Genomic DNA, 18,171 nt, shown 5'->3' on the forward strand with positions numbered 1-18,171 from the left:
CTGCTGATTCTCTTGTTTGTCTGCAGAAGCTGCTGCAAGGTTAGGGAAAGACGCTGGAAAAAGGAGGTTGAGGAAATTAAGTTTTCCATTGGTTGGGTTTCTGGCAAACGTGCCAGGCGATCGTCTGCCATTTGGACAGCCATGGGGGTGCCAGTTTGGGATTCCTCTTCTGTTGTCACCCAGCTGTGGCTTGGTGAGTCCCAAACCACCCATAAATAGCACTCTTTTAATACAGTGTTCCAAACACACACGACAAAGTGGGGACCCCAAGTAATAAAATGAGCTGGATTTTCTTTCTTTCTGGGTGTTCAGTTAACTGAGCTAAATGGTTCTCTTTCACATGAGTGGAATTGGGGCTCTTTAAGGATTTCTGGGACTGGAAGGTCACCCTTTTAAGATATCCTCCTTCTTTTCTGATAGAGGTTTTAATTTCACATTGCTTCCTTATTTAGGACTCCCCAATACATTCCAAGTTTCCCGAGCAGGAGAAATAGATTTTGCAGAAGTGAGCCGCGGAGACCCAAATGAGGAGGAAATAAACCAGCTGTGGATGACTCGGGCACCCTCCATCGCATGTGTTTGGCATTCATAGAGACCCGTGTCTGCAGTGTGTGTGTGTGCGCGTGTGTGATGGCATCGTGGCGAATGTGTGCTTGCATGAGTGTGGCTCCGGGTCTATGTGTCTCTCCGAGAGGGAGGGAAAGGGAGCGAAGTCAGAACAGGCGGAATGTTTGGATATTTATGTAATTCATGCAGAGAATGTTCAATGCTGCAAGGCAGACAGTCACCCATCCCTGGACTCTGTGGCTGTGGAGGGCCTGTACAGACCTGATCTGAATGTTAAATGCAGGAGATGAAATTAGCATACTAACCAAGGATGTCAACCCCTCCTCACAATCAGTAAATGGCCGTCTCCTCTCTCTAAAGCCGGCACAGCCATGCGCCCCAGCCACTTAACTATGTCCCCTGTCAGATCCTTTTTTGTGTTTGTTTTTTTGTTTTTATTTTTTGATGAAAGACTGGAAATTCTTTAATGAGGGAGGGAAGGAAGAGCTTCAAGGGGCTGTAATGAAAACAAATGATCCTCTTTAAACCTCATGACGGCCAAAGCCAGGCGGGCGGGGATTGCTTTCTGCTCTGGGGTTGGAGAATAGGAAATTCCACAGACAGCAGACCACTTGAGGAGAGCCAAAGAATGCTTTGCTTGGGAATATTTCTTCTGTGTGGCACAGATCGGCCATGACCGGTGTGTCTGTGTTAATAATACCGAGAATGAACTTTATCTTCCTAACTGTAAAAGAGAAGTGTTGTCTACCAGATGTTTCTCCACTGGGCTCAAGGTTATCAAAGTTTCTTGACCTTGTTGGGGTAGGAAGTGCCTTCTGGACTTTTTTGGCCAATTGCCTCTGCCTTTGAAGTGATAGAAATTTTTCTTTTGAGCTGTGCATTAGGCCTTCCCCAAAGATAGTACTTGCTTTTATTTTAATCTCTATCATACAAAGAAGTACACAGAGAAAAAGATTTGATGTCCACTTTTAGAGAATCCCATCCTAAAGCAGACAATGCTGTCTAGAAGCTGAGAATCAGGCATATTAGCCCCGGTATTTAAGCTGGGAAATGTTTACTTACTTTTTGTTTCTTTATTTATTTACTTTTTTTGAGACGGAGTCTCACTCTATCACCCAGGCTGGAGTGCAGTGGTGCAATCGGCTCACTGCAACCTCTGTCTCCTGGGTTCAAGCAATTCTCCTGCCTCAGCCTCCCGAGTAGCTGGGATTACAGGTGCCCGCCACCACGCCTGGCTAATCTTTTGTATTTTTAGTAGAGGCAGGGTTTCCCTGTGTTCACCAGGATGGTCTCGATCTCCTGACCTCATCATCCTCCTGCCTCAGCCTCCCAAAGTGCTGGGACTACAGGCACTTTGCCTACATGGTGAGGCACCATGCCCGGCCACTTTTTCTTTATTTTAACCACTCTATCCTCAGAAACAAACTTCTTTCTTCCCACTGTACTTCACTGATTCGGCTTTAAACCAGGGGTCATAACTCTGAAATCTCCAGGGACCTGTGCACACCAGCCTGAAGAGATGGTGAGGAGGAGTGGGGCTTGGGACGAAATGGACCAGAGAGCCACTCGGCTCTGGTCACCTGATGTATGGGGGAATAAAAGTTGTGCCATGTGTTGCCTGATCTTCCACTGTTCCAAGAGGTGGTAGAGATTGGTATGTGTAAATATCAAATATATCAATTGTTTTTTTTTTTAGATAGCATCTCGCTCTGTCGCCCATGCTGGAATGCAGTGGTGCAATCACGGCTCACTGCAGCCTTGACCTCCTGGGCTCAAGCAATCCTCCCATCAGCCTCCAGAGTGGCTGGGACTATAGGCATGCGCCACCACGCTAGGCAAAGTTTCGTATTTTTTGAAGCCACCAGGTTTCACCATGTTGCCCAGGCTAGTCTTGAACTCCTGGGCTCAAGCAATCTGCCCACCTAGGCTTCCCAAAGGGCTGGGATTATAGGCGTGAGCCATTGCACCTGGCCCAAATATATCAATCTTTTAAAAACCATCTATGAGTTAAGTGAAACATATTTGCAAAGACAGTTTTAGCCTACAGACACTACTCTGTAGTCTTTGTGTTAAAGTTCCTAGCACAGGTGTTTTGGCTTTTATTCTATTTTGTATTATTTAAAAATATAGATATTAGCAAGGACACGGCATACGTCAAGGGAGTATGTGTTTTGCTGGACTAAGAGGGAAATGCTAATTTAAAACAATAAAGAGAGGAAGGGAATGGATGCCAGTGTGGCCTGCATGCCCTGTGGTCAACATCATTTTAGCAGGCATGATGTAATGCCATCTTTCTTTAAAGTAGTGATCTCTGGCTGGGCGCAGTGGCTCACGCCTGTAATCCCAGCCCTTTGCAAGGCTGAGAAAGGTAGATCGCTTGAGATCAGGAGTTGGAGACCAGCCTGGCCAACACAGAGAATCCCCATCTCTACAAAGAATTAGCCAGGCATGGTGGCACATGTCTGTAATCCCAGCTACTTGCGGGGCTGAAGCACGGGAATTGCTGAATTGCTTGAGCCTGAGAGGCAGAGGTTGTAGTGAGCTGAGATCATGCCACTGCACCCCAGCCTGGGCAACAGAGCAAGACTCCACCTTAAAAAAAATAAGTAGTGATCTCTACAAAGGGGTTTTTCCCCCCCAAAGGGTCATAACCGGGAAGCTTAAATATCTAAGAAGAAATGCATTCACATAGTTTTGATGCAGATCTACATCCATTTTAAAAACAATTAGTGATTAGTGTCAGTTCAACTTTTTTCTTTTTCATTTTAAAAAATGTTCTTCTTACCCATCCACAGCACTCTTCATCTCAAGTGAGTAAGGAAAAAAAGATAGAAATCCCCAGAAGAGAGAGATCCTGCCTGTAGTTTGGAAGAAGCCACGTGGTGCCTGAGATAACTTCAACAGCAAAGGGCACTTCAGCAAATGGTGAAGGCAGCAAGAAGGCTCCTCTTCTCACACAATGACATCTCACAATCGTGCAGGGCTTTCCAATTTCCACGGTGCTCTTCACACATATTACCCTGTTTAATTCTCACTACAACCAGTGATATCGGCGAGACAGATAGTCTTTAGCTAACTTTACAGATGAGGGTACTCAGGCTCACAGAGAGAGGACTTGCCTAAGGTTGAAAGATAATAAGAGACAGCCGCAGGTCTTCTGGGTCTTAATCTGGTGCCATTTTAGTATTTTTCATAGGTTCTTATAAAAAACATCCTCTTTAGAACCCGTGACTTAAAGATGCCTTGATTCTTAAAAAATAAAATTATTTAGAGATAGGGTCTTGCTGTGTTGTCCAGGCTGGAGTGGTCACAGCTCACTGCAGCCTTATTCTCCTGGGATCAAGTAATCCTCTCACCTCAACCTCTTAAGTAGCTGGGACTACAGGTGCACACCACTATGCCCAGCTAATTTTTTTTAAAAGATGGGGTTTTGCCATGTTGTCTACCCTGGACTGAAACTCCTGTCCTCAAGCAAATCCTCCTCCAAATTGCTGGAATTATGGGTGTGAGCCACCAAATGCAGCCTTTTTTTTTTTTTTTTTGGAGAGAACAGGGTCTTGCTTTGTAGCTTGAGCTGGTATTGAACTTCTGGCCTCAAGCTATCTTCCTGCCTCAGCCTCCTAAAGTGCTGGGATTACAGGCATGAGCCACCATGCCCACCCCCTTCCTTGATTCTTGATCCATGCTCATCCCCGCCTCACTTCTTCACCATGAGGTTTTTTTTCTCATAGCCTATGTTATTTGTAGTTATGTGCACTTTGAAAATACTTCCTGTATCCTGCCAGCGAGGAAGAACCACAGCTAATTTCCACCGGCAAAGGCAGAAGCCATCCTTAACTTCCCATTCTCCTCTATTTGTTCCTCCTTTCCTTGAAAGTCAAGTTTACCCATGAGCTGGTCTACATTTGTACTATTTTTACTTCTTCGCTCCGCTTTGCATCTCTACCCAGGGCTATCTGCTTTCATTCCTACTTTCCCATTAAAACTGCTCTAGGTCATTAACAACCAATTCCACTGTGCCTTCCTCCCTGAATCATCGTATTCAGTGACCACTCCCTCTCGCAAGACGTCTCCTCTGTCATACCTGGCATCATTCTATTCCTTCTTCATTTCTGGTTACCTCCTCTCTAGCTTCATGTCAGACTTATCTTCCTTTACTAATGCCTTAAATATTAGTGTTTCTGAAGAGGGTTTCTGTGGCCACCTTCTATTCTTAACTGTAAACACTTTGCTTTGTGTAATGTAAAGCCTTGGCTTCAATGATCATCTATAGACTGATCATCAATTATCATCTCCATCCCAAACCACTCTCCTGAATTCAACCCAGGATCTCTGGCTTCCTGCTGTTACCTCCTTGGGATGGTCCATGAGCCCTCCAATTCAGGGCACCCCAAATCATCCCCAAACCTGCCTCCCTTCACCCTCTTCTCTTTCTCCCCCAGCTGCTCTTCAAATTCTCTCATTTCTTTCCCTATTTCTATTTTCTCTTTTTTACTGTATTCCTACTGCTCTTCTCTTATTTTCCTAGTGGCTTTTCCAAAAGCCTAACTGTTCTCATCATTCTCAGATATGCCTTGCCCACAATGCATTCTCTGTACTATGTCTAATTGACCTACAGAAAGTGCAAATGTGATTATCTTGCTCGCCTTTGTGAGATCCTTCTGAGGATCCCACCTTCTTACATGGCCTTCCAGGCTGTTCATGACCTGGGTGCTGCCTCTCCCTCGCCTGCTCTCTTCTAACTCGTCCATTGCCCATGCTGTGCTTCTAGGTCATAAAATGCCCCATAACTCTTTCATGCCTCTAGGATTCCATATGAGGTTCCTGCTTCCTGGAACGTTCACCTCGGCTTCCTTCATTTGACCAACTCCTCCTCCCCTTTCAAGACTGTTCCAGCAAGAAGCATTTCTCCCCCAACCGAAACCTCCCACGCTGGATTACGTGCTACTGCAAGACCCTATTCCTGCTTCCCTCTCCCACAGCATGACTCCACTTTCACAATGACCAAGTTTTCCCATTTGACCATGAGACACATAGAGGCAGAGACCGTGCCCTTCATTCCTGTCTTCCTAGCACCCAGCACAGATCCCAACATAAACTGGGTGCTTAATAAATTAATATTACTCTTTTTATTTCAAGTATCATAAATAGTATTTTTCCACCTGTAAGATTACAGGCCTCCAAAATAATCAAGCTGAGGGAAATACAGCGACCATTTCCCATAGAGAAAAAAGGATTTCCTATTGGGCAATTCTCACCTACATCACTTTTTTGACTTCTGTCAGGCGAGAGACAAGCAGTGGGGTGGTCTTTAGGTGTTTGCTGATGTGGTAGAAACTTTGGAGTTAATTAGAAGCTCTGGCTAAGGCCGTACTTCCTTTGCAGAGTTCCTGGGAGGAAACACTAAATTAACAGTTCAAGGTTACTATTAGAAAAATGGCCTGTTTCCCTATGTTATGCCTCAGAGAGTTTGTTCTTCTCTCTGCCATTTCTAAGATGTTTCCATTTTCCTTTTTACCTGGGTACGTTTGCCACCCTAAGCCCAGTCATTCCAACACAGGTGAAAGCTCTTGAGGTCAGGGACTGATTCTTTGCCTATCTTCCAGCAGCGGTAGATTCTGGGGCACTCAATTAGTACCTGGTGGAGTTGAATAGTGAGAAAATCTGCTCATCACAGAAGAAGGAACGGGGATGATTTCCTAAGTTCCCATTTTCCACAAAGCAGAAAATGGCATGAGATCAGTAGTACCAGACCTCCCTGGCAGTGCTAGAAATATCTCAAGATACTATGAGCAATTTCTAAATTTGGAAATGCACTGATTCTTGTTATTTGCAGTAGTTATGCTCTGTAAAGTTGCCACAGACACTGAGTTAGTGAATACCGAACCATCGCTCCTAGGGGAAATAGAGAATTAGGTTCCTGCAAGCCTCTGGTCACAATGTTTTCATCAATGAATCAATACAGAGCCTCGTTTTATGTGTGTTCCTGTTGAAGATTTAAGAACCTTATTTTGTGTGTGTGTGTGTGTGTGTGTGTATATATCTACACATATAGTTACTTAACATTGAACTCATGGCCAATAACACTATAACGCATACCTGAATGAAGCTTAACTTACACGTGTGTTTTCTTTGTAAGGGACACCACAGCCTTCTTGTGCTTAGGACCACCAGACGGTACTTTTGCATCATGCTTGCAGGGTATTTTCTTTTCTTTTTTTTTGAGACAGTCTTGCTCTGTCACCCAGGCTGGAGTGCATGGGTGCCATTTTGGCTCACTGCAACCTCCACCTCCTGGGTTCAAGTGATTCTCCAGCCTCAGCCTCCCGAGTAGCTGGGATTACAGGCACATGCCGCCATGCCTGGATCATTTTTGTATTTTTAATAGAGACAGGGTTTCTCCATGTTCGCTAGTCTGGTCTCGAACTCCTGACCTCAAGTGATCTGCCCGCCTCGGCCTCCCAAAGTCCTGGGATTACAGGTGTGAGCCACTGTGCCCAGCGTTGCAGGGTATTTTAAATGACAAAATCACCAACTAAGAGCACAAAATGTCAACAACATGGCATTGTGAAAAGAACACTTGTTTATAGTATGAGAGATAAAACAGGAAGCAGACCCTTATTTGACCTCAGCTGGGAACACACACATTGGGCGACTTGATGTTTTCACCTCCCTGCATGTGTCTGTGAATAATGATGAAAGTGCTGCAAATATTGATTTTGAAGTTACAACTAAATTTCAATGAGTAGGTGAATTTGCAAATACGGAATCTGTGAATAATGAGGTAATACATACTATCAGGATATACTAACGAAAGAGTAGAGTTTTGCTTATTTCCAAATAGAGAAAAGGATCATCAAACTCACAGGGCATTTCTGACTTTGAAGTCGCTTCTTTAAATTGTACAAAACATCTACTTTCTGGCAAAGTTCATCTGTGCTTTCTTAGAAGTTTTCATATAAATAATTGGCACTCACCAGAAGTTGTCTAACTGTTGGGGATGGGGTGGTGCATTTTTCTCAAAGAAACAAAACTGGTTTGCTGCCAGGAGAGGCAAAGACTAGGCAATTGATGAGACCCCACTGGAAGCTGAAGGACCTCCCGCTGTTTATGATTTAAAGTTGGCCTTGGCGAAATGACAGATGACTCACGTTAGCCACCTGTGCCCATATACAGAGGATTATACATGATAGTCTGAAAAGTATTCTTTTGAGCTAAATCTTGCCCTTTTTGAGTTATACCATCATGACATTTCATATGGAAAGCAGCTGCTTAGAAACTCATTTTTGCTTTTTGCTTATTGAGTCCCATCTTGTTGCAAAGAATGGATACAGAATTCTAAAACGCAATGCTACCCTTTTCACACTAACCAAAGGCACAGAGGTACATGTGTTTTAGATGTCAGGAAAGGGGGCCACTCAGGCATGCAGAGTGGACTGAGAGGAGAAGTGTAGTGAGATTCAGAAACTAAGAGTAATAAAAGGAGGGTTGGGGGCCGGGCGCGGTGGCTCACGCCTGTAATCCCAGCACTTTTGGATGCCCAGGTGGGTGGATCACCTGAGGTCAGGAGTTCAAGACCAGCCTGACCAACATGGAGAAACCCCGTCTCTACTAAAAACACAAAATAAGCCGGACATGGTGGCACATGCCTATAATCCCAGCTACTTGGGAGGCCGAGGCAGGAGAATCGCTTGAACCCAGGAGGCGGAGGTTGCGGTGAAGCAAGATCGTGCCATTGCACTCTAGCTGGGGCAATAAGAGCAAAACTCCGACTCAAAAAAAAAAAAAAAAAAAAAGGAGGGTTGGGCACTTCTTACTACATCTTATTAAAAGTGTATTTGGAGTTAGTTCCATCAGGATCAGAATCTCTGCTCTGTTATTAGCACTGTGATCCTAAAACGTTGAGTGACCCCTTTGAGAACTGCTCTCTCTTCTGTGAAATGGGACCCTAATACCAACCTCTTGGAATCACTGTGAGGCTTAAATGAGATAACACATGTCAAGTGCTGGGCTCTAAGTCCAGCAGAAAGTTGGTAATCATTGCTTTTGCTAGCATCTTCTGGGTTCCTAACTAGCCATCTGACTTTTTGGGCATATTCATGGAGATATGGAAGACTGGAGTTGAAGAGACCTGCTCTGGGTCAACTTCCTTACTTTATAGAGGAGAAAGTAGGCTGAGTGGGGTCCAACCAGCACAAGTATCACAAAGGTAGTTAGGGCAGAATCAGAAGGAGAACCCAGCTCCCTGAAGCCCAGTTCACAATTATACAGTAGGGTCCTGGTGCCTAGATTTCCACTCCAGATCCTCCTTCTATAACTATGAACTGTCTGCTACCCCCACACCTGCCCCATTAGCCTGGTAACTACTGCTCCATGGGTTAGTGTCTTCTTTGGCAGAAAGACTTGGTGCTACATCAGCCAAGTTAGAATTTTTTAGAGCAGGAACCACTGAGTGTGAGTTTTTCATGTCTCTTGACTATACATAAAAATAGCTATGAACAGATAATACTCACAGCATATTAATGTAAGACAAAGCAAAACGGATCACAGAAGCTACAGAAGGAATGCTCCTTTTAAAAGAGATCAATTATTTCTTCAGTTCTCTGTAGCAATTTGCAAGATGCTCCCTTGGAAAAGCCCACAGGGAAATGCTGCTGGATATATAAACCCTAAAGCTTATAACTGATCATGCAATAACGAGACAAGAAAGCTGTGCTGGACAAACTGGATGAGGCTGGTTAATTTCCAACAAGCCTGTCTTAACGAGTGGAGTACAGGCTTAACACGGGCCATTTCAAGGTGCCAGCAACCTTGCCATCAGTGTGGAGGTGTGGGGTAGAGGGTAAGATAGCACAGTCCTGGGGAAGCCATTGCAGGAACTGGGCCATGCTATGGAATAATGAATCATGAGGCATTTGGGCAAGAAGTTATAACCAGAAGGACGTGGCAATAGCAAGACAAATCACAATGGACTTAGTGGGTCCTGACAGTGAAAAGGAGGTCAGAGGCTGGAGTGTGTGGTTAAATGAGTAGGGTCTACCACTGTGCAGTTCAGCCAGGAGAGCTGAGTGGTCCAGACAGCTACAGAAGCACCAAGATTGGAGCTAGTGGCACAGCTCAGGCTGGCTCACCTCTGCTCAGCTAAGTTGGGTTATATAAGCAGGTATCAACATTTTGAAGTGGTTATATAGGCCTGGTGGGATGGGTGTCCCTTCACCCACTTCATCACGTAAGAGATAAATCTTTGCTATAAATTGCTCATGCTTCAGCAAAGAACAATATTTCTTAGTGGGTATTGGAAGGTCTGGAGGCAACAGGCAAATTCTATTTCTCCATGGCCGTGTCCCACTCACTCTCTATTCTTCACCCATTTTTGTCCTCATTGTACTCATAGCCAGTCAAACTGAGGATCCACAAAGGCTGATATCAGATGTAACTTCATCAGAATATCCTCCTTGTGAAAGATCTGTAACTATATTTAATCTGCCAAGGTAATAGGTTTAAGTGAAACACAGCTGACATATCCAACCCACTAAGCTATTATATTTGCATTTTATATTGAACATCCCTGTAATATTCTCGTTGCTAGATGGAACTGACATTTCCATATGACGGTAAATGCTAAATTGTGAATTGCTTTCATCGGGGTTTTGCTTCAGTGATTTCACCATCCTATAGACATAGACAAAAAAATCACAACAAACACACACAAGTATCCAACACGTTTTGTGTGTGTGTGTGTGTATAGTCTGTTCAGTGGCTTAATTTGGACTTACGCAACAGATCACCCACCCAGAATCTAATTATTCAGCAACCATGTTACTTATTTGGAATTGATAATAATAATAAATATTTTCTAAGAAGCTGGAGAAGCTGTCACTGAAGTGACATCATGGAGGTTCAGAGATGGTAGAGAATGCCGGTAGAGAACGCCTCAAGTGCTTGGTCTCAGTTGGATGTGAGGTCTGTTTTAAGAATGGTACACTGATGGCCAGGAGCCCTTGGGGATCATGCACCATGCTAGGCAGCCCTCCTTTCAAAGAAAGGCTTGTGAAATCAGGACTTGGGATCTTAGATCTTTTTTAGTGTGGGATTTGCAGGAAAGCAAGTTTGGCCTTTGCAAGGATGGGAAGTGGCAGCACCGGTCCATCGGAGGAGGGTTTTTGGGAATATTTTTGAGTGGCAGATGAAGGATTCCAGAAAAGTATTCACCCTGAGGAGAGGGTCAGACACACAGGCTTGACTTAAGAAGGATGACACAGTAATCAAAGGGGTGGGCGGATTTGGGGTACAGGACGCCTTCCACTGTGAAGAAGACAGATTATCCTTCTCTCCTCCATCCTCCAAGCCACATCTCAGCACACAGGCTGAATCCCAGTGACAAGTGAAAGATTCGAGAACGATTTTCACACAAAGCCTCTTCGAGGGACAGGACATGGGGGCCAGAAGGGCTTTGGGAACAAGGCAACTGATTATGGCATAAAAGTCAAGGAAAGAGATTCTTTCCCAGCTATGGAGGAGTTTCCAGGCTGTGGAAATGCCAAAGGTGAAAATGACAAAGTGGAACTGAGAGAATTTCAACCCAAAGCAGACACCTGTGCTCATGGCCATACCAGCCCCATGTCCAGCGGGATCCCTTAGTGACTGGAACCTGTGATATCACCAACTATGGCAGCAGGGAGATGTTGGCACACAGTGATGCCACCAGCTTGAGGAAGGACAGGAGAGACTGCCTTTGCACGGACAGCAACCAGGAGATCTCCCAGCAGCAGGGACAGAGCAGGATGGGGCACCCTCACAAAGACTGATACATGGCAGAGGACTTAGAAACCAGCAGGGGTTGAGAAGACTGATGTGAACACATGTGACATCCCTTTTCCCAGTTCACTCCCCAGAGTACCTGGGGGAGATTTGCAGCAGAAGTGGGGGCTTACAATTGCAGGTGGAGGTCAAAGCCACCTATATTAACAGAGCCCAGCTCTATACAGCTGTGACCAGAGAAACTGGTGATCTCAGCAACCTATTCTTGGAAACTCTGTGAAGGGAGGATGGGTGGTCAAACTCCACTTGTATGGACAATGATAACTAATTTAGAACCTTGCGCTTACATTTCCCCCAAAACTCATAGCAGTCACCACACTGCCCTCTCATTGTTGATTTACTCATCTGTCTCCTCTTGCGAGATGTAAGCTCCTTGAGGAAAGGAACTATATTTTATTCATCTTCACATCCCCACTTCTCTGTTTTTTTGTTTGTTTCTTTGTTTAATACAGTCTCGCTCTGTCACCCAGGCTGGAGTTCAGTTGTGTGATCATAGCTCACTGTAGCCTCAAACTCTTGGGCTCTAGCAATCCTCCTGCCTTGGCCTCCCAAAGCACTGGGATTACAGGCATGAACCACTGCATGGGGCCCACATCCCAAATTTTCAACACTGTGTCAGGCAAACAGCAGACACTCAATCCAGGCATGTTGGATGAATAAATAGATGATGCCTTAAAAAAATAGATGATGAATAAGTCATAATAATGAGATGGCCTCAAATGAGAGGTAGGTTATGTAAATAAGCAAAGATGGTGTCCAAGGATGTTGTTCCAAAGACGTAGGGCTCCTTCTGGGGAGGCTGTCACGGGGAGTTAAGAGGAATTTGTATGGTCCAGAGCTGGCCCCTACCTGGGCCCTTCCAGAACCCCCTGGAAACTCATCAGATTGTAGCCCCTAGTACTGATCTAGGTGTCCTTGAGGTGAGCAGAGAGGGTAGCTGGACCACACCTCAACTACTTTAAACTCTTAGTAATTGAAGAAGTGAAACGTAAGAGTAAGGGTCCTAGAGGTGAGAAGAGATGACAGATGAACTTGTCCTGCCTCTTTAGGTCTGCGAACCTTAAGAGGGTTGAGTCCTTGGGCTTGGACCACGATAGGCTATACTTCAGTGAGATGTGGGCCTTGGGCTGCTGTGGGATGTGCACAGAGATTATTCCACAGGACAGAGGCCATTCCCCTGTTTCCTTCTCTTAGGATGTAGTAAGGAAGCTCCACTCCTGTGAGCAGTCCCAGGGCCCCAGCCAAGTTTTCTTGGTTATGCTTCCAATAAGGGTGGCACTTTGGCCAGAGGAGCTTCACTAGATGACAGGGCAGTTACATGTCTGTTGATTCCAAGCCGCAGAGTTGTGGCCTTTTAGGAGAGAGCCGAGGCATTATGAGCCAGGAGTGAACCATCCTGAACACCAAGCATGGCTGGCAGCATCAGGTGAGTGCTGGGGACTAGCTCTTCCCTCCTGGCCAGGAGCTTGGGAGAATGAGGCTTGGCCAATGAAACGCACATAAGTCACATATCTATGAGGTCTCTGTCCCCATCCAGGTTTGGAGCTACGAACGCAAGACTCAGGATCAGAAGTCTGTGGGTAATGGTTCAGAATCCAGGCTGACTGCACTCCTAAACAGCCAGCTGGGTCATCGCCAGCCATCGAACCCCGAGGTGCTGGGTGGGCCAGGCTTTTGGAAGCTGTCTCCTCCATGACCATAGCCTCATAATGAAGGGGGTCTTTCCCAGCTGAACATATCTCTTGATTAATCTCTATTTGCTGTTCTATATTTATTTAAAAAAAGAGAGAGCCATAATAACACAATGTCCTTCTAAATGCTCGTATCTTAAAGCAAGTCTACATATTCTTTAGATACGATGTGCTTAAAATAAGCAGCAATTTAGGGTACACTTTTTCACTTTTAAAACTTGCAACTGACTTCGGTTCCTATATAATAAAGTTTTATACAAACTAGTAATTCTAAAATGATTCTTTCATTCTTGACTGGTTGAGAAACTGAGGGTTGTAGAAGTTTTGTAACGTAATATTTAGTGTCCTCAGAGGAAGTTATGTCCCTTTATACTCCTTCATGTATGTGTGTATTTGCTTCAAGGTTTTCAGGCACTGAGTGCCAGTGTGGATGTGTATGTATATATGTGTATGTGACACGTCTGTGTGCATATATGCGTGTGTGTATATAATGTGCATATGTGTCTGTGTGTCTATATACCTGTATGTGGAGTGTATGTGTATGTGTGTGTACTGCATATATAATGTGTCTGTCTATGTGCCTGTATGTGGAGTGTGTGTGTACTGTGTATATAATGTGTCTGTGTGTCTATGTACCTGTATGTGGAATACATGTGTGTGTGTATACTGTGTATAAAATGTGTCTGTGTGTCTATGTACCTGTATGTGGAGTACATGTGTGTGTGTATACTGTGTATAAAATGTGTCTGTGTGTCTATGTGCCTGTTTGTGGAGTGTATGTGTAGGTGTGTGTATACTGTGTATATAATGTATCTGTGTGTCTATGTGCCTGTATGTGGAGTATACACGTGTGTGTATACTATGTATATAATGTGTCTGTGTGTCTATGTGCCTGTATGCGGAGTGTATGAGTGTGTATATACTGCGTATATGATGTGTCTGTGTGTATGTGCTTGTATGTGGAGTGTGTGTGTTTGCATACTATGTATATAATTCGTCTGTGTCTATGTGCCTGTATGCGGAGTGTATGAATGTGTATATACTGTGTATATGATGTGTCTGTGTATATGTGCTTGTATGTGGAGTGTGTGTATTCGTATACTATGTATATAATGTGTCTGTGTGTCTATGTGCCTGTATGTGGAGTGTATGAGTGTGTGTATACTATGTATATAATGTGTCTGTGTATATGTACCTGTATGTGGAGTGTATAAGCGTGTGTATACTGTATATACAATGTGTCTGTGTATATGTGCCTGTATGTGGAGTGTGTGTGTATACTGTGCATAAAATGTGTCTGTTTGTCTATTTGCCTGTATGTGGAGTGCGTGTGTACTGTGTATATAATGTGTCTGTGTGTATATATGTGTGTGTGTATACTGTGCAATATGTCTGTGTGTTTATGTGCCTGTATGTGGAATGTTTGCATATGTGTGTGTATACTGTACATATGATATGTCTGTGTGTATAAGGGCCTGTATGTGGAGAGTGTGTATGTGTGTGTGGGTGTATACTGTGTATAAAATGTGTCTGTGTGTATATGTTCATGTGTGTGTGTGTGCTGTGCATATAATGTGTCTTTGTGTCTATGTGCCTGTATGTGGAGTATATGTGTATGTATGGGTATACTATGTATATGTGTCTATGTGTATATGTGTGTGTGTAGATACCGTGTATGTGTGTGTGTACATGTGTGTGTGTACTGTGTATAAAATGTGTCTGTGTGTATATGTGCATGTGTGTATATGTCCTGTGTATGTGTCTGTGTGTCTATGTGCCTGTATGTGGAGAATGTATGTGTGCATGTGTGTGTGTGTGTGTGCACGTGCATGTGTGTGTTGTGGCTCAATGGAGGCTATACTGGATGTCTCCCCTATGTGCTGAGTATGCATTAGAATGGAACGTCTGCTTTTCTAGACCACAGGAGTGACGTCAAAGAAGGTGCATTCGATCCTTACATTGAAGTTTTTTTTTAATTGAAAAACATGTTTTTATTCCAAAAGACTGAGTAGGATGGTACTTTAAAAATAATTCAAGTAATTTAAATTTAAGACCCTAAGAAAACTATCCAGTCTGTGGTCCAAATCTATTCTCTGGCCCAGCGCCCAAGGCATTTTCATTAGATTGGGAATTAGATATGTTTTCATTCACTTTAAACTTTTGTTGCTCAGTGTTTTGTTCTTCAGAGACAAGCTAACAAGTGTCAGTGGTCACATTGGCCTCAATAATACACCTCCTTTCCTTGAATAATCTATTTCAGATGCATTATTGCCACTTAAAGACGGCCTTGTACTTGCAGACACATTTTCAGAGGATGTATGGGGAATGCTGATAATTCCCCTACATGTTTTTGCCTCTAAAGTTAGTAACTTGTTTGAAGAAAATGTCCCTAACTTACTTTCTTTGAAGCCATTTGCAAAAAGAGGCTATCAAAATAATTCTCTAATTTTTTCTTGCTATTATTAAAGGAGATTGTATTAGTCTGTTCTCATGCTGCTAATAAAGACATACCCAAGAATGGGTAATTTATAAGAAAAAGAGGTTTACCAGACTCACAGTTCCAAATGGCTGGGGAGGCCTCACAATCACGGCAGAAGGTGAAAGGCATGTCTTACATGGCAGCAGGCAAGAGAGAGTGAGCCAAGTGAAAGGGGAAACCCCTTATAAAGTTATCAGATCTCATGACTACCACGAGAAGAGTATGGGGGAAACCGCCCCCAAGATTCAGTTATCTCCCACCAGGTCCCTCCTACAACACATGGGAATTACGGGAGCTACAATTCAAGAAGAGATTTGGGTGGGGATACGGCCAAACCATATCAGAGATTTTGTCACACTATACTAAGATTTCTTTAGGTTTTAAAAATTCATTGGTGAAAATTCTACTGTGGTTCTTCAGCAAATAGTACTGACATACAAGTAAGAAAAAAACCCCAGATAACTCAAAGAAAAATGGGCAAATGACTTGAACAGGCACTTCACACACACACACACACACAAAATTCAAATGACCAATCGGTGCAATTAAGGAAATGCAAATTAAAATCATAACGAGGGACCATTCCCGCAACTACCAACTTGGCCAACATTGAAGTCTCACAATAACAAGTGTCAGCATGGATGTAAAGGATGACAGCAACTTCCTACACTGTTGGTGCTAGTTGGCTTATACTTCAGTGTTGTCTATGTAACGCAGAAGGTACTTTTCAAATGATTCTGAAACCAGGTCCTTATTTTTCTTTTCTTTCAATGAAGGCAGGTGTACTTTCCCCACAAGTCTATGATATGGTTGCACTGATAGCTTCTTACCCTTTCAGGTACAATAGCATGTTTTCATCAAAAGTAATGTATCCCCTGAGTACTAATACATAAAATAGCTACATATCATGATATACTAAGCATGGTGCTTGTACACAGTAGATGCTCAATGAACACTAAGTTGACATAAGCATACCTGTCATGTAATAAAACATTCCTGAAATAAGATGTTATCAATTGCTATATATTCTAGCCGTTCAGTTTTTGTGGGGGTGTGTGTGTTTATTTTTTGTTGTGGTAACATTTATATAACATAAAATTTGCTATTTTATCCATTTTTAATTGTACAATTCGGTGGCATTAATTACAATCACAATGAATAACCATCTAGTTGTCCAGTGTCAAACCTCATTTTATTTTATTTATTCATTTATTTATTTTTTGAGATGGAATCTCGCTCTGTCGCCCAGGCTGGGGTGCAGGGGTGCGATCTTGGCTCACTGCAAGCTCCACCTCCTGGATTCACGCCATTCTTCTGCCTCAGCCTCTCAAGTAGTTGGGACTACAGGTGCCCGCCACCACGTCTGGCTAATTTTTTTGTATTTTTAGTAGAGACGGGGTTTCACTGCGTTAGCCAGGATGGTCTCCATCTCCTGACCTCATGATCCGCCTGCCTCAGGCTCCCAAAGTGCTGGGATTACAAGTGTGAGCCTGTAAGCCACGGTGCCCAGCTACCCTCATTTTAATATGTGAATTGTTAGAGTCAACTTTTATATTTCAAATTTCTTCTTTTTTCCCTTCCTTCAACACAGCCCTTCCTTCCTCCTACATTTCATCTTTTACTATCTTTGCCAGCTCCTGGTCTCATTTGCAATCTGAGTCATGTGTACTATTATTTGTTTGGGTGACCAGCGATCTCTGTGTCAAAAGAATTTATTTTCTTCTTCAATTTGGCTTGCAGTTGTCCAGTAGCAGAAGCTGCTACATTAAACTATGGGCAGTTAAAACTCAAAAAAGTGTCCATTCTTACTAGGAATAATGTAGACTCTTGGTTTCAGAATCCTCTGAGACCTCTCACAGATAATCCAAAGTACCAAAAATGACTAGCCCAAAGTCTTAGTGAGGGTACTATGGGTACTAACTCACCAACTGTGTACAGTCCCCAAGTTAGTCTCTCTTACTAAACAGTGAATCACTAAGCTGTGGATGTTACATCACAAGTGTGATAAAACGATAATGATGATGATAATGACAACAGTGAGCACGGAGCACTGTGACGGGCCAAGCGTGGCTCTAAATCTGTTACGTGTATTACCTTATTTGGTCATCGTGATAATCCCATGGCATACGCACAATTACTAGCCTATTTTATAGATGGGGAAACTGAGGCTCAGAGAAGTGAATCATGATAATCCCAGAACCTTGGTCTTAGTCGCTACACCGTGACCCCAGATGAAGAGTAGAACCCAGAAGAATGCTCTACTTTCTCATTCTTTCTGGAAGGCTGGATATTCCAAATGAAAAACAGATTACGTTAGGGACAAGAGTAAAACACACATTCACACACATACACACCACACACACACACACACATACACACTACACACGCACACACCATGCACACACACATACACACCACACACACACGCACACACCATGCACACACACACCACACACACACACCATGCACATGCACATACACACCACACACACACCATGCACACACATACACACCACACACACACACCATGAACATACACATACACACCACACACACACGCACACACCAAGCACATACACATACACACCACACACACACACACCATGCACACAC

The 18,171-nt window shown here is 43.6% G+C and overlaps 1 long non-coding RNA gene across 1 annotated transcript in view; it reads left to right on the forward strand.

Annotated features, from left to right (window-relative positions):
- The window catches only part of LOC129527715 (uncharacterized), a 30,827-nt gene that overhangs the window by 1,516 nt on the left and 11,140 nt on the right, over positions 1–18,171 (forward strand). The window lies entirely within an intron of this gene.

Source organism: Gorilla gorilla, chromosome 18 (genome assembly GCF_029281585.2).
Source record: "Gorilla gorilla gorilla isolate KB3781 chromosome 18, NHGRI_mGorGor1-v2.1_pri, whole genome shotgun sequence".
NCBI lineage: Eukaryota > Metazoa > Chordata > Mammalia > Primates > Hominidae > Gorilla > Gorilla gorilla.